This window comes from Heterodontus francisci, chromosome 33, assembly GCF_036365525.1.
Source record: "Heterodontus francisci isolate sHetFra1 chromosome 33, sHetFra1.hap1, whole genome shotgun sequence".
NCBI classification, from domain to species: Eukaryota; Metazoa; Chordata; class Chondrichthyes; order Heterodontiformes; family Heterodontidae; genus Heterodontus; species Heterodontus francisci.
This window is the reverse complement of record NC_090403.1, coordinates 17,538,138-17,562,744: the sequence shown is the minus strand read 5'-3', so window position 1 is coordinate 17,562,744 and position 24,607 is coordinate 17,538,138. Positions and strand designations below refer to the sequence as shown.

General features: G+C 48.7%; 1 protein-coding gene across 1 annotated transcript in view; it reads right to left on the bottom strand.

The window, feature by feature from the left end:
- LOC137348041 (solute carrier family 15 member 1-like) overlaps nucleotides 1–20,732 on the bottom strand; it is a 196,168-nt gene extending 175,436 nt beyond the window's left edge. Inside the window, exons 1-2 of the mRNA XM_068013142.1 lie at nucleotides 20,645–20,732; nucleotides 18,563–18,752 (exon numbers count right to left, since the gene is read on the bottom strand). The gene's annotated coding sequence lies outside the window, so the exon portion shown is untranslated. The remainder of the gene's footprint in view (nucleotides 1–18,562; nucleotides 18,753–20,644) is intronic.
- Nucleotides 20,733–24,607: the final 3,875 nt, after the last annotated feature.

Sequence of the window (24,607 nt, the reverse complement as noted above, 5' to 3'; positions counted from 1 at the left end):
AATAAAGGGAAGAGTGAGTGGTGGAAAGGAGTGGAAGCAAGAAGAGGGTAATGTGGACAGATCCCAGGCATATTTCAATTGTGGGAAAACGGGATACTGGAGTAGGGAGTGTAAGTCTCCAAAAGGAGGGAAACCAGGAAGTGGGAGTCCCTCAGGGTTGAAACCACGGGGAAGAGGCTGAGAAAGAGCGAGTAGAAGACCCAGTGAAACCTCTGGTGGCTACATTACAGCAGGTTATCGACAAGAGACAGGGAAAGGTGCTCGGATTGAAAGATAATGGTTAAAGGAAGTTAATCAGAAGATTGGGTGGCACAGTGGCACAGTGGTTAGCACTGCAGCCTCACAGCTCCAGGGACCCTGGAACAATCTTCAGCCAGAAATTCTGAGTGGATGATCCATCTCGGCCTCCTCCTGAAGTCCCCAGCATCACAGATGCCAGTCCTCAGCCAATTCGATTCACTCCACGTGATATCAAGAAACAACTGAAGGCACTGGATACTGCAAAGGCTATGGGCCCTGAAAACATTCTGGCCACCTGTGCTCCAGAACTTGCCGCGCCCCTAGCCAAGCTTTTCCAGTACAGCTACAACACTGGCATCTACCCGGCAATGTGGAGAATTGCCCAGGTATGTCCTGTCCACAAAAAAGTAGGACAAATCCAACACAGCCAATTACCGCCCCATCAGCCTACTCTCGATCATCAGTAAAGTGATGGAAGGTGTCGTCAACAGTGCTATCAAGCAGCACCTGCTTAGCAATAACCTGCTCAGTTTGGGTTCCACCAGGGCCACTCAGCTCCTGACCTCATTACAGCCTTGTGTCATGCTAGGCCCCCACCTGCCAAGAATGATGCACATCAATTTTGTCATGATCATTGATTTGTAACTGTTGTTGCAGCAAGGAAATGACTTCTTAAACAGTTCAGCCATGGCTGGAAATAAACATTTACAAACTAACAGACATCCAAGGTGAGGAAGCACATTCCAGGGCCTGTTAAGGAGGATACAATCTACAAGGGCCAGGACTGGTTAGAACAGCTGGTCACATGGCTAACTGGTTGTTCCAGGGTTTTCTTTTGAACTGGCCACAGGTAGTTTGAACTCTGAAAAAGACTGTTTGCTCCTGGACTGAGAAGATCTCTCCTGTCTGCTCTCATCTCTTTCTCATAAGCCTCTGAATCCACACATGAACCCCAAGAGAGAAAAGTCTCTTACATCGAAAAAGGTTTAAGAAGAATACTGGGCCCCAACGAAAAGCAAGAACTACCTACAATCAAGGACTCTACAGTCAGCTCGAAGAACCGTAACAAAAACTCTTCAGATATTGCCTCAAACTTTTCAATTTATTTTTTCTTCTGCTCTTTTCGGTCTCTATTTGCATGTGTGTATTGCATATGCATGCTATTGTGGGCACATTATGTATCCATAGGCATCAACCGAATTAGAGTTTAAGTTTAATAAATTTCAATCTTTCTTCTTTAAACCTAAGAAAACCTGTTTGTGCTGGCTTCTTTGCCTTATAATTGGAAAGCGATGCACAAGGATTCACCAAGGGAGAGCTAAAAACACAGTGTGTTTAAAATTAAACCCTGTTACGGTAAATCCAGGTGAAGGCTGAAAGGGAACCCTAAACCTCTTTCTCACTTGGTCATAACACATGGTTCAAACATGGACAAAAGAGCTGAACTCAAGAGGTGAGGTGAGAGTGACTGCCCTTGACATCAAGGCAGCATTTGACCAAGTATGGCATCAAGGAGCCCCAGCAAAATTGGAATCAATGGGAATCAGGGGGAAAACTCTCTGCTGGTTGTAGACATAACTAGTGCAAAGGAAGATGGTTGTGGTTGTTGGAGGTCAATTATCTCAGCTCCAGGACATCACTGCAGGAGTTCCTCAGGGTAGTGTCCAATGCCCAACCATCTTCAACTGTTTCATCAATGACCTTCCTTCAATCATAAGGTCAGAAGTGGGGATGTTCGCTGATGATTGCACAATGTTCAGCACTATTCACGACTCCTCAGATACTGGAGCAGTCCGTTTAGAAGTGCAGCAAGACCTGGACAATATCCAGGCTTGGGCTGATAAGTGGCAAGTAACATTCGTGCCACACAAGTGCCAGGCAATGATCATCTCAAACAAGAGAGAATCTAACCATCTCCCCAGGACATTCAACGGCATTACCATCGCTGAATCCCTCACTATCAACATCTTTGAGGTCACTATTGACCAGAAACTGAACTGGAGTAGCCATATAAATACCGTGGCTACAAGAGCAGGTCAAAGGCTAGGAATCTTGCGGCGAGTAACTCACCTCCTGACTCCCCAAGGCCTGTCCACCATCTACAAGGCACAAGTCAGGAGTCTAAGGCCTCACAGAGAACACACCAAACTCAAAGCGTACAAAGCTGTAGTCCTCACCACCTTTCTGTATGGCACTGAGTCATGGGTCCTATATTGCCATCGTTCTACAGCGCTTCTACCAACGCTGCCTCCGCAGCATCCTCAAGATCCGCTGGCAGGACCGCATCACAAACATTGAAGTCCTGGAAATAGCCAACATCACCAGCACCGAGGCCATCCTCCTGCAAAGCCAACTGCGTTAGGTTGGTCACGTTGCCCGGATGGACAACAGTCGCTTGCCCAAGATCGTGTTGAAAGGAGAGCTGACCACGGGTACAAGGAGCAGTGGGGCCCCATGCAAAGTCCCTGAAGAATTCCCTCTCTGTGTGCCACGTCGACCATCGCCAGTGGGAAGCGTAGGCAATAGATTGTGATGCCTGGAGATGCTACATCAGGAGAGCTACAGACATATTTGAGACTGAGTGAAGAACCAGCATGAAAGAGGAAAAGAGAAGGATAGATCCAATTGCCCCCAGCAGCAACCATCTTCACTTGTACCCGCTGTGGGAGAATCTGCCGGTCACAGATAGGCCTGACTCGCCACCAGCGGGCCTGCAACTGATGAGTAAAACCTTCCCAAAATCTTGGTCCGTGAAGAAATGCCAAGAGAGACAGAGGACAGGTGCCAAAAGCTTGGTCAAAAAGGTAGGTTTTAAAAAGTGTCTTAAAGGAGAAAAGAGAGGTAGAAAGGTGGAGACGTTTAGGGAGGGAATTCCTAGGCACAGCAGCCAATGGTGGGAGCATTTAAAATCAGGGATTTGTAATACATCAGAAGGAGCACAGAGAGCTCAGCAGGTTGTGGGGCTGGAGGAGATTACAGAGATAGGGAGGGGCGAGGCCATGGATGGATTTGTAAGCAAGGATGAGAATTTTAAATGCGAGGCGTTGCTTAACTGAGACCCAGTGTAGTTCAGCATGCGAAGGGGTGATGAGTGAATGAGACTTGGCAGAAGTTAGTATAAGCAAGCAGAATGAAAAAATTATTGCATAGGAAATGACTTCAATAATTGCACAATTAATATTTATACTGTCTCTAGTACACAAATAGATGGAATCACCAGGCACGGTGACACCAGTTGATCTTTGTTTATATCACTGTGCAGTCTCCAAGTGGCCAGAGTAAATACACAAATATTTTCTCTTTCCACTTTTAAGAATTGCAGGATATTACTGCAAAATATAGGTCCCCTTTAACCCTTTAAGGGAGGTCAGGTATCCTTTGAAGATCACCGTATTTCTTGCACCCTGTTCTCAACCCAGCAATGCAGTGCAGGACCTTTGGCACGTTTATGCTGCAATTGTGCAATTCTCCCTTTGTCTGCCATGTTCCATCACAACTAAATCCTTTGCAGGCCATGGACACCAAGAACATTCACAACTCCTCCACAACCCCTTGAATAATCACCCACCACCTGCACAGTGGCGCAGTGGTTAGCACCGGAGCCTCAAAAGTCCAGCGACCTGGGTTCAATTCTGGGTACTGCCTGTGTGGAGTTTGCAAGTTCTCCCTGTGTCTGCGTGGGTTTTCTCCGGGTGCTCCGGTTTCCTCCCACAAGACAAAGACTTGCAGGTTGATAGGTAAATTGGCCATTAGCAATTGCCCCTAGTATAGGTAGGTGGTAGGGAAATATAGGGACAGGTGGGGATGTGGTAGGAATATGGAATTAGTGTTTCTTTTGGGCCTCCTTATCTTGAGAGACAATGGATACGCGCCTGGAGGTGGTCAGTGGTGTGTGGAGCAGCGCCTGGAGTGGCTATAAAGGCCAATTCTAGAGTGACAGGCTTTTCCACAGGTGCTGCAGAGAAATTTGTTTGTCGGGGCTGTTGCACAGTTGGCTCTCCCCTTGCGCTTCTGTCTTTTTTCCTGCCAACTACTAAGTCTCTTTGACTCGCCACATTTTAGCCCCGTCTTTATGGCTGCCCGCCAGCTCTGGCGAACGCTGGCAACTGACTCCCACGACTTGTGATCAATGTCACAGGATTTCATGTCGCGTTTGCAGATGTCTTTATAACGGAGACATGGACGGCCGGTGGGTCTGATACCAGTGGCGAGCTCGCTGTACAATGTGTCTTTGGGGATCCTGCCATCTTCCATGCAGCTCACATGGCCAAGCCATCTCAAGCGCCGCTGACTCAGTAGTGTGTACAAGCTGGGGATGTTGGCCGCCTCGAGGACTTCTGTGTTGGAGATACGATCCTGCCACCTGATGCCAAGTATTCTCCGGAGGCAGCGAAGATGGAATGAATTGAGACGTCGCTCTTGGCTGACATACGTTGTCCAGGCCTCGCTGCCATAGAGCAAGGTACTGAGGACACAGGCCTGATACACTCGGACTTTTGTGTTCCGTGTCAGTGCGCCATTTTCCCACACTCTCTTGGCCAGTCTGGACATAGCAGTGGAAGCCTTTCCCATGCGCTTGTTGATTTCTGCATCTAGAGACAGGTTACTGATGATAGTTGAGCCTAGGTAGGTGAACTCTTGAACCACTTCCAGAGCGTGGTCGCCAATATTGATGGATGGAGCATTTCTGACATCCTGCCCCATGATGTTTGTTTTCTTGAGGCTGATGGTTAGGCCAAATTCATTGCAGGCAGCCGCAAACCTGTCGATGAGACTCTGCAGGCACTCTTCAGTGTGAGATGTTAAAGCAGCATCGTCAGCAGGATTAGTATAAATGGGTGGTTGATGGTCGGCACAGACTCGGTGGGCCGAAGGGCCTGTTTCAGTGCTGTATCTCTAAACTAAACTAAACCTCCACCTAATCCATTAAAGCACAAACCTGCAGTAAGATGCATTCAGATGTAGGCCCCCAGAATGTTTACACACTGCCCTAATAATAAAGCAAATCATGGCAACATTTCAAACTCTGGACTATTTTGATCCAGTAAGTTTTATGCAATCTTTCTGTGCTATGGTCTATTTACCAGGGGCCCCATATTCGTTTGTGCCCAGGATGTATACAGGCCCCTGGGTTCAAGCCCCTGTGTCAATCCACAGTGTAAGCAGAGTTGGAAAAATCAACACCATCATAGACCCAGGATAATGTGGGTCTGGGAATGTGCCTTTCAGTAAAGGCGGATCCCCCGTGTTTCCATATTGTACGGTGGAGCCCAGTGGTACAACTGTGTGGACTGTGGAAAGGTGAACACATGACTTCCTCCTTCCAACTGCCCTGTCCCCCAATAGTCACTCAACATGTCCATTTTCTCAACGCCCCATCTTGCCAGGCCAATCAAAAAGCAAACAGAATCTTTATTTCCCAATCGGATGACTGTGGACTGCTGGGCAAACATCCTGTTCTTTCTCATCGCCAATATAACTAATAAACAAAAGTGTTAAAAGAAATGTTTTATTTATTTTTCCCCCAAGCTGCTCCCTGTAATATGCTGGTGATATATCTTCAATTCCTGGAGATTCTGGGATGATTCTAGAGTGTTGGCAGCCCTAGGTCTGGGAGGAGAAGGTAACACTCCATCAAAACAAGATCAGTATATCTGGTAAATACCAAAGGATTCCGAGGGTGTGCACCGACTCAATGGCAATATTGTGATAGTCGCTATGGTGACAGCATAGCAAACCAAGAAAGGGCAGCAGATTAAAAGCAGCAATAGCAAACTGGTTCCAGGAAGGGCAGAAACTGGTTTTGTCTCACCCTGATGAGTGCCTCTTCTGCAGAGGCTTTCTCCTGGTGAAGAACCTCCTAAGACGAAGATCAATGCTTGTCAGATACCCATTACTGTCATTGGATGTTGGCAGTGTGCTTATGTCTTGTGGAGGCTCTCCCTGTATCTGCTGCAGGATGAACAACACCAGCCTGCAACCAACAGGCTTAAACAAGGGGGTAAAAGGATGGGCGCTAAGCAGGCAAAAAAGGGGTGCTAAAGGACAGGGTTTTCAGGAGGTATGGAGTAGTATTGAGACAAAGTAATTTTGAGGGAGTTCCAGAATTCAGGGCACTGTCACTGCGGAAGATAGGCATACATGATATAACAAAGGGTGTGGGAGGATAGATTCCTCAGGCAGGGTGGAGCAAAGCTGTGGAGAGAGCAGAAGACTCATTCAGCCTGAGGGACCTCTTGTAGTTTGGCAATAACGAGATTGATGGAGGTGCAGGAAAGGTCTGGGGTCTCCAAGTGCTGGACTTGCTGAACTTTGTGACAGATGGACGCAGGGAAGTAGTGCCAAATGGAGCAGCCTTCACCATACTCACCTCCCTTCACACCCAACCTTCCCCACGCTCCCCTCACACCCAACCTTCCCCACGCTCCCCTCACTCACCAACCTTCCCATGCTCCCCTCACACCCAACCTTCCCCACGCTCCCCTCACTCACCAACCTTCCCCACACTCCCTTCACACACCAACCTTCCCCATGCTCCCCTCACACCCAACCTTCCCCACACTCCCTTCACCCACCAACCTTCCCCATGCTCCCCTCACACCCAACCTTCCCCACACTCCCCTCACTCACCGACCTTCCCCACGCTCCCATCACTCCCAACCTTCCCCACACTCCCCTCACGCCCAAACTTCCCCACACTCCCCTCACACCCAACCTTCCCCACGCTCCCCTCACACCCAACCTTCCCCACGCTCCCCTCACACCCAACCTTCCCCACGCTCCCCTCACACACCAACCTTCCCCACACTCCCCTCACACACCAACATTCCCCATGCTCCCCTCACACTGAACCTTCCCCACGCTCCCCTCACACCCAACCTTCCCCATGCTCCCCTCACACCCAACCTTCCCCACGCTCCCCTCACTCTTCAACCTTCCCCACGCTCCCATCACTCCCAACCTTCCCCACACTCCCCTCACTCCCAAACTTCCCCACACTCCCCTCACACCCAACCTTCCCCACGCTCCCCTCACACCCAACCTTCCCCACGCTCCCCTCACACACCAACCTTCCCCACACTCCCCTCACACACCAACATTCCCCATGCTCCCCTCACACTGAACCTTCCCCACGCTCCCCTCACACCCAACCTTCCCCATGCTCCCCTCACACCCAACCTTCCCCACGCTCCCCTCACTCTTCAACCTTCCCCACACTCCCCTCACTCTTCAACCTTCCCCACACTCCCCTCACACACCAACATTCCCCACGCTCCCATCACACACCAACCTTCCCCATGCTCCCATCACACACCAACCTTCCCCACACTCCCCTCACACCCAACCTTCCCCACACTCCCCTCACACCCAACCTTCCCCATGCTCCCCTCACACATCAACCTTCCCCACACTCCCCTCACTACTAACCTTCCCCACACTCCCCTCACACACCAACCTTCCCCGCACTCCCCTCACACACCAACCTTTCCCATGCTCCCCTCACACATCAACCTTCCCCACACTCCCCTCACTACCAACCTTCCCCACACTCCCCTCACTACCAACCTTCCCCACACTCCCCTCACCCACCAACCTTCCCCGCACTCCCCTCACCCACCAACCTTCCCCATGCTCCCATCACTCCCAACCTTCCCCACACTCCCCTCACTCCCAACCTTCCCCACACTCCCCTCACACCCAACCTTCCCCATGCTCCCCTCACACCCAACCTTCCCCACACTCCCCTCACTCCCAACCTTCCCCACACTCCCCTCACACATAACCTTCCCCACGCTCCCCTCACACCCAACCTTCCCCACGCTCCCCTCACACCCAACCTTCCCCACACTCCCCTCACACCCAACCTTCCCCACACTCCCCTCACACCCAACCTTCCCCACACTCCCCTCACACATCAACCTTCCCCACACTCCCCTCACTCCCAACCTTCCCCATGCTCCCCTCACACCCAACATTCCCCACGCTCCCCTGACACCCAACATTCCCCACACTCCCCTCACTCATCAATCTTCCCCACACTCCCCTCACTCATCAACCTTCCCCACACTCCCCTCACACCCAACCTTCCCCACACTCCCCTCACTCATCAATCTTCCCCACACTCCCCTCACCACCAACCTTCCACACACTCCCCTCACCACCAACCTTCCACACACTCCCCTCACACACCAACCTTCCCCACACTCCCCTCACACACCAACCTTCCCCACACTCCCCTCACTCCCAACCTTCCCCACACTCCCCTCACACCCAACCTTCCCCACACTCCCCTCACACTCAACCTTCCACACACTCCCCTCACACACCAACCTTCCCCACACTCCCCTCACACACCAACCTTCCCCACACTCCCCTCACACACCAACCTTCCCCACACTCCCCTCACTCCCAACCTTCCCCACACTCCCCTCACACCCAACCTTCCCCTCACTCCCCTCACACTCAACCTTCCCCATGCTCCCCTCACACATCAACCTTCCCCACACTCCCCTCACTACCAACCTTCCCAACACTCCCCTCACACCCAACCTTCCCCATGCTCTCCTCACACCCAACCTTCCCCACACGCCCCTCACCAATCAACCTTCCCCACACTCCCCTCACTCCCAACCTTCCCCACACTCCCCTCACACCCAGCCTTCCCCACACTCCCCTCACACACCAACCTTCCCCACGCACCCATCACTCCCAACCTTCCCCACACTCCCCTCACGCCCAAACTTCCCCACACTCCCCTCACGCCCAACCTTCCCCATGCTCCCCTCACACCCAACCTTCCCCACACTCCCCTCACACCCAACCTTCCCCACACTCCCCTCACTCCCAACCTTCCCCACACTCCCCTCACCCCCAACCTTCCCCACACTCCCCTCACCCCCAACCTTCCCCACGCTCCCCTCACTCACCAATCTTCCCCACGCTCCCCTCACACTCAACCTTCCCCATGCTCCCCTCACACATCAACCTTGCCCACACTCCCCTTACTACCAACCTTCCCCACACTCCCCTCACTACCAACCTTCCCCATGCTCCCCTCACACCCAACCTTCCCCACACTCCCCTCACACATCAACCTTCCCCACACTCCCCTCACACATCAACCTTCCCCACACTCCCCTCAAACCCAACCTTCCCCACACTCCCCTCACCCCCAGCCTTCCCCATGCTCCCCTCACACCCAACATTCCCCACACTCCCCTCACACACCAACCTTCCCCACGCTCCCCTCACACCCAACCTTCCCCACACTCCCCTCACACACCAACCTTCCCCACACTCCCCTCACACACCAACATTCTCCACGCTCCCCTCACACACCAACATTCCCCACACTCCCCTCACACCCAACCTTCCCCATGCTCCCCTCACACCCAACCTTCCCCACGCTCCCCTCACACCCAACCTTCCCCACGCTCCCCTCACACCCAACCTTCCCCACACTCCCCTCACACACCAACATTCCCCACGCTCCCATCACACACCAACCTTCCCCATGCTCCCATCACACACCAACCTTCCCCACACTCCCCTCACACACCAACCTTCCCCACACTCCCCTCACTACTAACCTTCCTCACACTCCCCTCACACACCAACCTTCCCCGCACTCCCCTCACACACCAACCTTCCCCATGCTCCCCTCACACATCAACCTTCCCCACACTCCCCTCACTACCAACCTTCCCCACACTCCCCTCACACACCAACCTTCCCCGCACTCCCCTCACGCACCAACCTTCCCCGCACTCCCCTCACACACCAACCTTCCCCATGCTCCCATCACTCCCAACCTTCCCCACACTCCCCTCACGCCCAAACCCCCACACTCCCCTCACACCCAACCTTCCCCACGCTCCCCTCACACCCAACCTTCCCCACACTCCCCTCACTCATCAACCTTCCCCACACTCCCCTCACCACCAACCTTCCACACACTCCCCTCACCACCAACCTTCCACACACTCCCCTCACACACCAACCTTCCCCATGCTCCCCTCACACCCAACCTTCCCCACACTCCCCTCACACTCAACCTTCCCCATGCTCCCCTCACACATCAACCTTCCCCACACTCCCCTCACTACCAACCTTCCCAACACTCCCCTCACACCCAACCTTCCCCATGCTCTCCTCACACCCAACCTTCCCCACGCTCCCCTCACACCCAACCTTCCCCACACTCCCCTCACACCCAACCTTCCCCACACTCCCCTCACACATCAACCTTCCCCACACTCCCCTCACTCCCAACCTTCCCCACACTCCCCTCACACCCAGCCTTCCCCACACTCCCCTCACACACCAACCTTCCCCACGCACCCATCACTCCCAACCTTCCCCACACTCCCCTCACGCCCAAACTTCCCCAAACTCCCCTCACTCCCAACCTTCCCCATGCTCCCCTCACACCCAACCTTCCCCACACTCCCCTCACACCCAACCTTCCCCACACTCCCCTCACTCCCAACCTTCCCCACACTCCCCTCACCCCCAACCTTCCCCACACTCCCCTCACACCCAACCTTCCCTACACTCCCCTCACACCCAACCTTCCCCACGCTCCCCTCACTCACCAACCTTCCCCACGCTCCCCTCACACCCAACCTTCCCCATGCTCCCCTCACACATCAACCTTGCCCACACTCCCCTCACTACCAACCTTGCCCACACTCCCCTCACTACCAACCTTCCCCATGCACCCCTCACACCCAACCTTCCCCACACTCCCCTCACACTCCCGTCAGACATCAACCTTCCCCACACTCCCCTCAAACCCAACCTTCCCCACACTCCCCTCACACCCAGCCTTCCCCATGCTCCCCTCACACCCAACATTCCCCACACTCCCCTCACACACCAACCTTCCCCATGCTCCCCTCACACACCAACCTTCCCCACACTCCCCTCACACCCAACCTTCCCCACGCTCCCCTCACACCCAACCTTCCCCACACTCCCCTCACACCCAACCTTCCCCACACTCCCCTCACACCCAACATTCCCCACGCTCCCCTCACACATCAACGTTCCCCACGCTCCCCTCACACACCAACCTTCCCCATGCTCCCATCACACACCAACATTCCCCACGCTCCCCTCACACACCAACCTTCCCCACACTCTCCTCAGACATCAACCTTTCCCACGCTCCCCTCACTCACCAACCTTCCCCACACTCTCCTCAGACATCAACCTTCCCCATGCTCCCCTCACACATCAACTTACCCCACACTCACGTTAACCCTCCTCACACTGCCCTCACACATCAACCTTCCCCACACTCCCCGCACACAACCTTCTCCACAATCCCCTCACACACCAACCCTCCTCATACTCCCCTCACACTCCAACCTTCCCCACATACCCCTCACACATAAACCTTCCCCACACTCTCCTCACACACCAACCTTCTCCACACTCCCTGCACACAACAACCCTCCTCACACACCCCTCACACATCAACCTTCCCTACGCTCCCCTCAACCTTCCTCACAGTCCCCTCGCACACCAATCTTCCTCACACACCGACCACTCCAGTCAAAACCCCCAATCAAAATATATGTTTCTGATTGCGGTGGGAGAAAAACACTGTTTATTCAATCCTGTCCCTCCACAGATCGCCTAACATATCACCTTAAACTTTCCAAATTAAAGAAAGACCCAGCTAAATTGTACCATCTATTAACCCCTGAATGAGGCTAACTAAACCAGGTGTCTTTAAATTAACAAATTCACTGTTTAATTAGAAAAACTAAAGTCTTAAACACTACGAAGATATAAACAATATTTAAAATAGAAAAAATTAGAGTCCTTGCAGATGAACTTCCCGATGAACAATCCTCTCATTAAAGTCCACGCGCAATCTTCCAGGGTCCGATGAGGAAAGGAAAACAGTCCAACACCCGAAGTTTCAAACTCCTCTTTCTTCCAGTGATGACCACAGTAGATCAACAATTCGCAACCACTTTCAATAGAATTAATCTGGCTTTAGAATTTTTGAGGGATAAAAGATTGCCACTGTCTAACTTCCCTTCCTTCAGTTTAAATTATCAGAGATATCTGTTTTGGATTAACTTTTTAGAATTTTTAGAGAGAATAATAAATAAACAGACTAAATTCTCTTCCTTCAGTTGAAATGGGCTGAGAGCTATTCTTTCAGGTGCTAACACACAGCTGTCTGTTTGTGTTGCCTCTTAGAACAGGCTGATGCACTATAAGCCAATTCAAAATTAAATTGTAACAAATGTTTCCCTCGACATTCAGTCCGAGTGGCTGTATCCAAAGTGTCATGATCCTGTCTTTTTTTTCTCTCTGGGAAATATGTGGTGCGTCTTTCAGACAGCAAAGGATCAGTACTGCTTTAAGAACAAGCAGGCCTCAGGAGTTACCAAGAAGGTGCATTCTCATTGCCTTGGATAAAGCCATTCAGAGACTGCGATTCAAAGGGTGCATTCTCGTTACCTTGGAAACAGTCACTTGACTCAGCATTAAGTGATACATTTGTTACAATTTAATTTTGAACTGGCTTATAGTGCAAACAGACTGTTCCAGGAGACAACACAGACAGACAGCTATGTGTTAGCAGTTGAAAGAAGAGCTCTCAGCCCATTTCAACTGAAGGAAGGGAATTTAGTCTGATGATTTATTATTATCTCTCAAAATTCTAAAAACGTCAAGCCAAAACAGAAATCTCTGATAATTTAAACTAAAGGAAGGGAAGTTAGACTGTGACAATCTTTTATCCCTCAAAAACTCTAAAGTCAGATTGATTCTATTAAAAGTGTTTGCAAGCCGCTAATAGTGGAAATTCATCACTGGAGAAGGAAAGCATCACTTACTGCTGGAATTAGACTACGGACTGTTCTACTGTTGAAGAACTTTTTTCTTCCCCATCGGACAGTTGTGAGGACTTCAAGCAACCTTGGACTTTTCACCTCCAGCAGGAGCATAAATTTGCAAAGACTCTTTTTTTCTATTTTAAATGTTGCTTATATCTTAGTAGTGTTTAAGAATTTAGTTTCTCTAATTAAATAGTTAAGTTGTTGATTTAAAGACACCTGGCTTGGTTTGCCACATTCGGAGATTAATAGATGGTGCAATTTGGCTGGGTCTTTCTTTAATTTGGAAAGTTTAAAATGATATGTTAGGTGATCTGTGGAGGGACGGGATTGAATTAACAGTGTGTTTCTCTCACCACAATCAGAAGTGTATATTTTGATTGGGGGCTTTGACTGGAGCGGTCGGTCATACCAAAGGTAACAAGAATGCATTCTTTGACTCAGCCTTTAGAGCTTACTGCCTTAAAGCAGTGCGGCTCTTTTTCCAGCCTTAAAGGCACACCGCATTCTTCCCTGAAAAAAAACTACAGGATCATAACACTCCCCTCACCCAGCAACCTTCTGCACACTCCCATCACACACCAACCTTCCTCAATCTCCCACCACACATCAAGCTTCCCCATGCTCCCCTCACACCCCAACCTTCCTCATACTCCCCTCACACACCAACCTTCCCACACTCCCGTCACACACCAACCTTCCACACTCCCCTCACACACCAACCTTCCCCACACTCCCCTCACACACCATGCTTCCACACACTCCCATCACTCAACTCTCTTCACACTCTCCTCACACAGCAGCACATTCAAATAAGGTTGGGTGATGCGCTGCTGCTTTATTTGCCCCAAGACTCCATTTTGTGTCTCAACATTGGGTTATATTCTCTCTATTTATGTCTTATATGCTCTTCACCCCATCCCCCTCCCCCACCTATCCTTGGCAAAGGCTGACAAATATTTGAAGTCCTTTTTGATCTCTGTAAAGGCTGAAGCATTATTTGCCCCCACATGCAGCCACTTACAGCACAAGTTCAAGGTTATGCTGGTATCTTATGCTAATTATTCAACTGTCCAGACTTGAGAGGAGAGGGGCGAGTGTTTGAATTTATGCTGACTGCATAGAGTCTGGCCTTTTGACCCCGGTGTCATGCCGAAATCGTAGGTGTCTTGCCCTGCGACTTCTGAAAATGTGCAGCCAATAGGAGAGGCTTTCCTCTGAGTCAAAAGGATCTGAGTCCCACTCCACAGACAAAATCTCATCTGACATGCTAGTGCAGCACTGAGGGAGTTCTGCACTTGTCAGAAGTGTCATCTTACAGATGAAATGTCAGATTGAGGCCTCATCTTCCCTCTCAGGTAGGCGTCAAAGATCCCATGACACTATTTCAAACAAGAGTGAAAGAGTGTCCTGTGCCAATGTTTATCCCTCAGCCAATACCTAAAATAGATGATCTTTTTATTTCCGATCTTTCAGTTCCGATGAAGGGTCACTGACCCAAAACGTTAACTCTGCTTCTCTTTCCACAGATGCTGCCAGACCTGCTGAGTGGTTCCAGCATTTCTTGTTTTTATTTCAGATTTCCAGCATCCGCAGTATTTTGCTTTTGATCTTTTTATTTATTTAATTGTGGATTTGTGGGATCTTACTGTGTGCAAATTGGCTGCTGTGATCCCTACATATAACAGTGACTATACTTCAAAAGTATCCCATTGGCCTTTAAAATGCTTTGAGGAATCTTAACATTGTGATAGGCACTGCCTAAGTGCAAATCTGTATTTCTTTTGTAGCATTAGAGTGTCTTTGTACGTCAGAGAATCCTCCACCCTTTCAAAGAGCTTTCTGCCTTTGGGGTGAAATTTGTTTCATTAATTCACAGTGCTTGAGTGACACTGAAACAAAGCTTTGCAACTGTGTGTAATTATCAATGGGATAGTTTCTGTTTAATGCTGCCCTCCTGGATCATCAACATGCCACAGTTATAATGTTGTTCTGGGTGTGGTTGTGTTAAGCAAACTGCTCTATTCTGAGGACCCACCCAAAGTTGTACAAGTTCACCTGTCTCCCAGCAACCACATTTCCTACACTGCAGAGAAGCTCAGCCACAGGAAGGGCTGGTGTCAGTTGTAGACAGTGCAGCCTGTTCTGGAGCAGTAACAAAGGCCAAGAACCTGGTATAAATTAAACTTCATTCATAAACTCATACAACATAGAAGGAGGCCATTCAGCCCATCAGGTATCTTCCGACTCTTTGAAAAAGCCAACCAATTTGTTCCACTCCCCTGCTCTTCCCGAATAACGCTGAAAATTTTTCCTTTCAAGAATTTTTCCAATTCCCTTTTGAAAATTATTATTGAATCTGCTTCCACCACCCTTTCAGGAAGAGCATTCCAGATCATCATAACTCGCTGTATAAAAAAATTGTCCTAATTTCCCCTTTGGTTCTTTTGCCAAGTATCTTAAATCTGTGTCTTCTGGTTACCAACCCACCTGCCAGTGGAAACAGTTTCTCCCATTTGATTCCATCAAAGTCCCTAATATTTTTGAACACCTCTATTAAATCCCCCCTTAACCTTCTCTGCTCTAAGGAAAATAACCCCAGCTTCTGCAGTCCCTCCATGTAATGGATGCCCCTCATGCCTGGTACCATTCTAGTAAATCTCTTCTCCACCCTCTTTAAGGCCTTGACATTCTTCCTAAGGTGTGCTTTCCAGAACTGCACACAATACTCCAGCTGGGGCCAAACAAGCGTTTTATAAAGGTTTAGCATAACTCCCTTGCTTTTGTATTCTATTGTGCTATTTATAGAGCCAAGGATCCCATATGCTTTTCTAAGAGCCTTCTCAACTTATCAAACCACCTTCAATGATTTGTGTGCATACACACCCAGATTTCTCGATTCCTGCACCCCCTTTAAAATTGTTCCATCTGGTTTATATTCACTCTCCTTTGCTCAGCAGAACAACATCCAATTGACTCTTGGACCTATTTATGTTGCCCAGTTTAATGGCCTTCCCTGAACATAGAGTCATATAGTTATACAATACAGAAACAGGCCCTTCGGCCCATTGTGTCCACACCGGCCATCAAGCACCTGTCTATTAAAATCCCATTTTCCAGCACTTGGCCCATAGCCTTGTATGCTATGGCGTTTCAAGTGCTCATCTATATACTTTTTCAGTGTTGTGAGGGTTCTTGCCTCTACCACACCTTCAGGCAATCTGTTCCAGATTCCAACCATCCTCTGGGTGGAAAGACTTTTCCTCAAATCCCCTCTAAACCTCCTGGCCCTTACCTTAAATCTATGTCCCCTGGTTATTGACATCTACGCTAAGGGAAAAAGTTTCTTCCTATCTACCCTATCTATGCCCCTCATAATTTTGTATACCTCAATCAGGTCTCCCTTCAGCCTTCTCTGCTCCAAGGAAAACAACCCTAGCCTATCCTGTCTCTCTTCATAGCTGAAATGCTCCACCCAGGCAACATCCTGGTGAAGCTCCTGTGCACCCTCTCCAGTGTAATCACATCCTTCCTATTGGAGGCCTGCTCAGGTCGGGAAAAAAGAATCTGACCGAATCACAGCGGACCCGACCCCGACCCGGTCCGAGTCCCTCCAATTTTGCCCCGTGTCTGACCCGACCTGACCATCCCTTTACTTACCTTCCTGACACCGAACCTGCAAGAAGCTGCAGCGCATGTGTGATGACATCATAGTGACGTCACTCGCTCACTGCGCAGACTCAGTTTCGTCCTGGACTCCCACATCAGCTAAGTTTTTTAATTTTAATACTTACCGGCAGAGCACCTACCATGTGTGTCCAGCCGACCCGACCCCACCTGGACCCGACCCGACCTGAGCCCGAAAGCCATACCCAGAAGGTGGGCCTGACCCAACCCATGTCATTGCGTCCTGTCGGGTTCGGGTCGGGTAGCAGGCCTCTACTTCCTATATTGTGGCAACCAGAACTGTACACAGTATTCCAGCTGTGGCCTAACTAGCGTTTTATACAGCTCCTTCATAACCTTCCTGCTCTTATATTCTATGCCTCGGCTAATAAAGGCAAGTATCCCATATGCCTTCCTAACCACCTTATCTATCTGTGCTGCTGCCTTCAGTGATCTATGGACAAGTACACCAAGGTCCCTCTGACCCTCTGAACTTCCTAGGGTCCTACCAGCCATTGTATATTCCCTTGCCTTGTTAGTCCCCCCAAAATGCATCACCTCACACTTCTCAGGATTAAATTCCATTTGCCACTGCTCTGCCCATCTTACCAGCCCATCTATATCATCCTGTAACATAAGGCTTTCCTCCTCACTATTTACGACACCACCAATTTTCGTTTCATCTGCGAACTTACTGATCATACCTCCTATCTCCACGTCTAAATCATTAATTTACCCAAATTCCTATCAATTGAGAAAATGGAATCCCCCTTGAGTTCCAAAAACTAATTAGTTCAGCAGCTCCAGACATAGAGCGTTGCCAGACAGAGCACTATCAGACATCGGGTTATATCAATATAACCCTGATCCTGCATCCACGCTTGCAAGGAGTTCAGCTGATATCAATGGCCATGTTGCATTTGTGCTATCTAGCTAATAGATAGATAACCACCCCTCAGGCTGCAGCATTTACAGATAACATACAATAACTGCACTCACCAGCTGAGATACTAAATCTACAACAATTTGTTGAATTACACTATGTGGTAAACAGTGCTTCAGAGTCAAGCAGCGCTAAGTGAAGACCTTTTACCAGTGGACCACCCATGGAATGGCTCACAGTGAGTCTGAATATTCTTTGGCGCATTCAATCAGTGAGGTCCGGTGCTCCACAGTGCTCTGGTGAAGTTCCAGCTGGAAACCTGAGCAGAGTTCCTGTCTTCACAATGTGAACTCCATCAGTGTTCCATGTGTTTGTAAACAAAGGGAAAAAGATTTTCCACTTCTATTTTTGCAAAAGCCATGCCCCTTTAACAAGCATCTGCGAGCTTACTCTATCCAATGATGGGTAAATGCACTCACTTGTGTGGCACTGAGCTGCACAGATCAGAATGCCCCCAGGTTCCACTTGCAGCTTAGCTGATCACAGCTGAGGTGGGCCTGAATGACGTTGGAATGAAAAATCAGCCAGGGGAAATTAGTCAGGGGAAATTATCCAGGGTTCCACTCCTGACCAATGTCCAGTGGCCACCGACTGCAAAGTGCACATTAGCAGACCAGAGTGAGGGCACGAACAGTCAAATAGCTCATCAACACTCAAATATAGCTGACATATAAGGTACTGCAGGGCAAGGAGAAAACTGACACAAAAAGTATGATTGTGCTGAGAATGTATTAAATCCTGAAACAATTAGAATCGCAGAATTAAAATAGAGAACAAATTGGGGTGTTATTCAGAACCATAGTTGGTGAGCAGGTTCAACTTCATTTCAGCTATGCTTAGAATGTAAACTCACCCACTTCTCAGAAACCTTCCCTTAAGGAAATTATTCTTCACGTTATCCCAGCTCACCACAATCAATCCTTCCCAACCCAAGATTAAAATCTTCCATCAAGCATGGTTGCAGAAATTGTTCAGGAGTCATTCAGGGAGCAGCCAAGCACCAAGAATCTAACACCACCGTCTACAGCACCTGGTGGGGCAATCTGAAAGAGAGAGACAAGCATATTCTTAGTGACTGGGGTTGGGCAGTTTGGTGGTTTATAATGATCCACCCACCATCTATCGCCCTGTCAGACTACATTCAATGAGAGTCTGACAAACCACTGTCCCATCTACTGCATAATACTTGTACTTATTTAGTACCTTTCACAACATCAATATGTCCTAAAGTGCCAATTAAGTAATTTTTTGAAGTGTAGTCACTTTTCTAATGTAAGAAAAATGGCAGCCAATCTGCACACAGCAAGATCATACAAACAGCAATGAAAGAAATGACCAGATCATCTGTTCTCAGGTGATAGTTGAGAGATAAATATCGCCTAGGGGAGAACACCACTGCTCTTTTTCGAATTGTGATTGTGAGATCTTTTACATCTACCTGAAAGGCAGTTTCTCCATATTTACTGTCTCTTATCCCTTTATCCCTCATCCTTCAACCTTCTAACTTCAAGACAATATACGACAGATTTATGCACCCTGCATAGATACAGAGAAACCATTTCCTCTGGTGGAGGAATCCAGAACAAGGAGGGACATAATCTTAAAATGAGAGCCAGGCTGTTCAGGAGTGAAATCAGGAAGCACATCTTCACACACAGAATAGTGGAAATCTGGAACTCTCTCCACTGAAAGGCAGTGGGTGCTGGGGGTCAATTGGAGTTTTCAAGACTGAGATCACTAGATTTTTGTTTGATATGGGCATCAAGTAATATGGATCAAAGGTGGGTAACTGGAGTACAGGTACAAAGTTACTCATACATTGTGGAATAACAGGAAATAAATTATTGTATCCATAGATTACTCAAAATCAGTCACCTTACTGAGAATATCAGCAACACTATTTACAAAAACTGATGGACAGTATTAAGATGAGTTTCTCTCTGATAGTTCAGTGACTGTACTGGGTACGTCAGGTACTGAGGTAAGGAGGGCAGGAGAGTCAAGGTTTTCATTCATGTTCTGCGTTGAGTTGGCTGATCTCAGACAAAAACTGCTGCCCACTGGCCCCAGTCTCCCTGAGTTAGGAGAGAAAGATTATCCCAAGCTCCCTGTCCTGAACTCTGACTCTGTTCTTCCCATAGGAAGCGAGCACATGTTACTGTTGACAAAGGATGGAATATGTTGGTGGGAGAGATCTTAAGTCATGTAGCCACCCCACCTGCACAATCAAATACACCAGTGACATTTGCAGCAGCCACTTTGGTGAGACTCTGATGTACAAATCCAGATACTCAAACACTGAATCTCAGGGAGAGGCAGTACCCAGGGAACTGGCCACCAGGGAGAGGCAATGCCCAAGGACACCAGACTCCAGGGACAGGTGGTGCCTAGAGAAACCTGGACCCTAGGGAGAGGCAGTGCCCAGGGAATCCAGACCCGAGGGAGAGGCAGTGCCCAGGGAACCCAGACCCCAAAGAGAGGGAATGCCCAGGGACCCCAGACCCCAGGGAGAGGCAGTGCACAGGGACCCCAGGGAGAGCTTCAGGAGAGGGAGGGAGAGACGGCTGGTGGAAGCAGGTTCAAGAATAACTTTCAAAATGGAATCAAATGAATGCTTGAAAAGGAAAATTTTGCAGGGCTATGGAAAAAAAGCAGAGAAGTGAGACTAATCGGATAGCTGTACGAAAGAGCCGGCACAGACATGATGGGCTGAATGGCCTCTTAGTGTACTGTAAGATTGCAAGATTCTATGATACTGAAATAACAGGTTAGTGGTGTTACTTTGTCAAAGACATTCAGTCTCTAAAGCGAGAGGCAATAGGCTAGATAGTGTTTACAACCAGACAGGAAGACACACAGAATAGGATAGCAACAAACAGAAAGAAACTGGCAACACAGAAAAATTAAACCTTGGTAAATATCTTAAAACACTTACATTAACTTTGAACTTGGGAAGTCTGAGAATACTTTTCCGTGTTCCCTCAGTGAACTTCTTTGCTTTAAACCAGTTTGTGTTCTGCTTCCAGTGTCATGTTACAGCAAGCCCAGACTTCCCACCTCCAATCAGATTTAGCACTAACAACTGAGCAGGGAACTGCCTTACACACTGAGGTAACTGCCCAGTTCCTCTCCATATAATTCCAAGCAATCGTACACAGGAAACACAAGGTCCATATCAAGCACTGGAAATAACACATCCCACACACTGCATCCTGTCACTGCTGAATTTCCCAGCTCGCCCCAAACACACCAGCTGCCCTTGTCAGTGTTTCAGCTCATTCAATGTTTTTCTTTGTATTTCTCCATATTCGCGCTCTACCCTCTCCTGAAGGAACTAAATCCCTTGGGGTTATCAGTCCCCCTGAGCTTCCCACCCTCCACTACTACACTCAAATCCCCATTCTTTAAGTATGAAGCCAGATGTCGATAGGCAATTTACCTGTAAAGGGCATCATGGAAACGCCACCCACCCCCCCCCCCCCCCCCCACCACCTTTCATTACTGGACATGCATTTGCCACCAAGGCTCACTGGATAGTAATAAGAAGCAGGAACCAAGGAGCCAAAATCCCTCTAATTACTACTGTATCTGCACCAGTTCATTGGGTGTAAGGATCCAGAGAATGGGGCAATGACATATAACACCAGGTCTCCATCCCAGAAGTACATGATGTACAAGGTTGTCAGCCTGGCTATGTGGTTTCTCTCTTGCCTCTGGTTGTGGATTCAAGGCCCACACCAGAGACCTGATCAGATAATCTAGGTCAATACTCAAGTACAGTACCGAGGAAGCACTGCACTGTCAGAGGTGCTATCCTTTGGATGAGATGTTAAACCAAGTGAATGTAAAGGATCCTGTCATGCTTACGAGAAGTATGATGATGAAAAAATACAGACTCAAACTGAAGGGTTATAAAAATTGACTTTACCTTTTTGAAAAATGGGCAATGCTGCAAAAGATGGCCACATGCATATTTGAACATTGTCAGACTGTTTAGTTAGTACAAAGGATGCCTAACCACGTTGAGAGGTGTCAATTGCACCTATCCTGAAACATTCCTGAATTGAATGGCTTCGACTGAAAAAGAAGGTATGAAGTGGAAAGATCATAACGGGATTATTCTCATCCTGGGCCATTGTATGATCACCATGGGGGAGAGACCAAAGCGTTTCTTACCAGAATCTGATGTGACAAACCTTCTACCTTAAAAAGGCAGCCCTCAAGGCAGAGAGAGGGAGAGACACCCAGAAAGAAGCATCACCAAAAAGCTCGTCCAGCTAAAAGCTGGGAGAAATCCAGAAAGCAAGAAGGGAAGGCGCCCTGCTGTAAATTCTACATTTTTAACTTGTGCAGCAGAGGAAGTGATCTTCTGTCTTCAAACTGAACTTTCAACCAACAAAGAAATCTACGAATATCTCAGGCCTGCAACAAAAGAGAACTTGACTTCCAAGAGAATTCAACAGGTTTATTGTGAAGCCCGAAACCCTACCTCACGTTTTTTTTATTTATTCATGGGATGTGGGCATCGCTGAACAGGCCAGCATTTATTGCCCATCCCTAATTGGCTTCGAGAAGGTGGTGATGAGCTGCCTTCTTGAACCGCTGCAGTCCATTCGGGGTAGGTACACCCACAGTGCTGTTAGGAAGGGAGTTCCAGGATTTTGACCCGGCGACAGTGAAGGAACGGCGATATAGTTCCAAATCAGGATGGTGTGTGACTTGGACGGGAACTAGCAGGTGGTGGTGTTCCCATGCATTTGCTGCCCCTTGTCCTTCTAGTTGGGAGAGGTCGCAGGTTTGGAAGGTGCTGTCTATGGAGCCTTGGTGCATTGCTGCAGTGCATCTTGTAGATGGTACACACTGCTGCCACTGTGCGTCGGTGGTGGAGGGAGTGAATGTTTGTAGATGGGGTGCCAATCAAACGGGCTGCTTTGTCCTGGATGGTGTCGAGCTTCTTGAGTGTTGTTGGAGCTGCACCCATCCAGGCAAGTGGAGAGTATTCCATCACACTCCTGACTTGTGCCTTGTAGATGGTGGACAAGCTTTGGGGAGGCAGGAGGTGAGTTACGCGACTCAGGATTCCTAGCCTCTGACCTGCTCTTGTAGCCACGGTATTTATATGGCTGTTCCAGTTCAGTTTCTGGTCAATGGTAACCCCTAGGCTGTTGATAGTAGGATTCAGTGATGGTAATGCCATTGAATGTTAAGGGGAGATGGTTAGATTCTCTCTTGTTGGAGATGGTCATTGCCTGGTACTTGTGTGGCGCAAATGTTACTTGCCACTTATCAGCCCAAGCCTGGATATTTTCCAGGTCTTGCTGCATTTCTACACTGACTGCTTAAGTATCTGAGGAGTCACGAATGGTGCTGAACATTGTGCAATCATCAGCGAACATCCCCATTTCTGACCTTATGATTGAAGGAAGGTCATTAATGAAACAGCTGAAGATGGTTGGGCCTAGGACACTACCCTGAGGAACTCCTGCAGTGATGTCCTGGAGCTGAGATGATTGACCCCCAACAACCACAACCATCTTCCTTTGCGCTAGGTATGACTCCAGCCAGTGGAGGGTTTTCCCCCTGATTCCCATTGACCTCAGTTTTGCTAGGGCTCCTTGATGCCATACTCGGTCAAATGCTGCCTTGACGTCAAGGGCAGTCACTCTCACCTCACCTCTTGCGGTTGCGACAATTTCAGGATAAGGCGTATTGCTCAATAAATAATTCATCTTCTGTTTTAAACCTACAAGAAAACCTGTTTCAGTCTGTTTATTTGAAAAATAAAGCACAAAGGGTTGGACCCTCATAACAAAAAACACTTGCTACCGTCCGGTGGGAGTTGAACAGTAGGAATTGTTAATCTATAAATTGTGTGTCAATGGTTTGATTATATGCAAGTGAAGGGTATTATTTAGGGTTTTAGTTGAGCACTTATAAACAGACGATCACTGGGACTGGTGGAGGTTTTGAGTGAGAAGCTACATGTTTGTAATCCTTTTATTCTGCACAATAAATGTGAAACTGAGTAAATATAAGCTCCAGCATTATCTTTCTACAACAAGCTTTCTGGAATTTAATAGGAGCCACCCACACCCCTCACTACATGGCCGTAACAATCCCATGGAAATAATATGAGCAAGGGAGTTCTCCCCAGTGTCCTGCCCAATATTTATCCCTCAACCAACATCACTAAAACAAGTTCTGCTCTTCTCTCCGATGGGATTTATGTTTGTCTCTTTTACCTTGTTCACCTTCATTGCTATTTTCCTCCTGGTGTTCGATAAGGTGTCTACCAAAACTCGTTTTCACAACCCCACGTTTTCACAACCTGGGGCGGCATAGTGGCGCAGTGGTTAGCACCGCAGCCTCACAGCTCCAGCGACCCGGTGCCAGTTCTGGGTACTGCCTGGGCAGAGTTTGCAAGTTCTCCCTGTGACCGTGTGGGTTTCCTCCAGGTGCTCCGGTTTCCTCCCACAGCCAAAGACTTGCAGGTTGATAGGTAAATGGCCATTATAAATTGCCCCTAGGATAGGTAGGTGGCAGGAGAATTGTGGGGATGTGTAGGAATGTGGGATAAATGTAGGATTAGTATAAATGGGTGGTTGATGATCGGCACAGACTCAGTGGGCCGAAGGGCCTGTTTCAGTGCTGTATCACTCTATGACTCTATTTCCTTCCTCAGCAACTGGCTCTGAATTATTCCATGTGGATTCCAACTGAAATTCCATCCTTCATGTTTGAATCCACCCAGGATTACAAGTATCTCCGAGATATACAATGTTCCTCAGATTGCTGTTCTTCCCACATCCTAAGATCCACACTCAGTGCCATGCGCCGTCACACATACACTCTCAACCTTTCTTTCCAGAAGCACGACTTGCCCTAGTGAGTCCAGAAC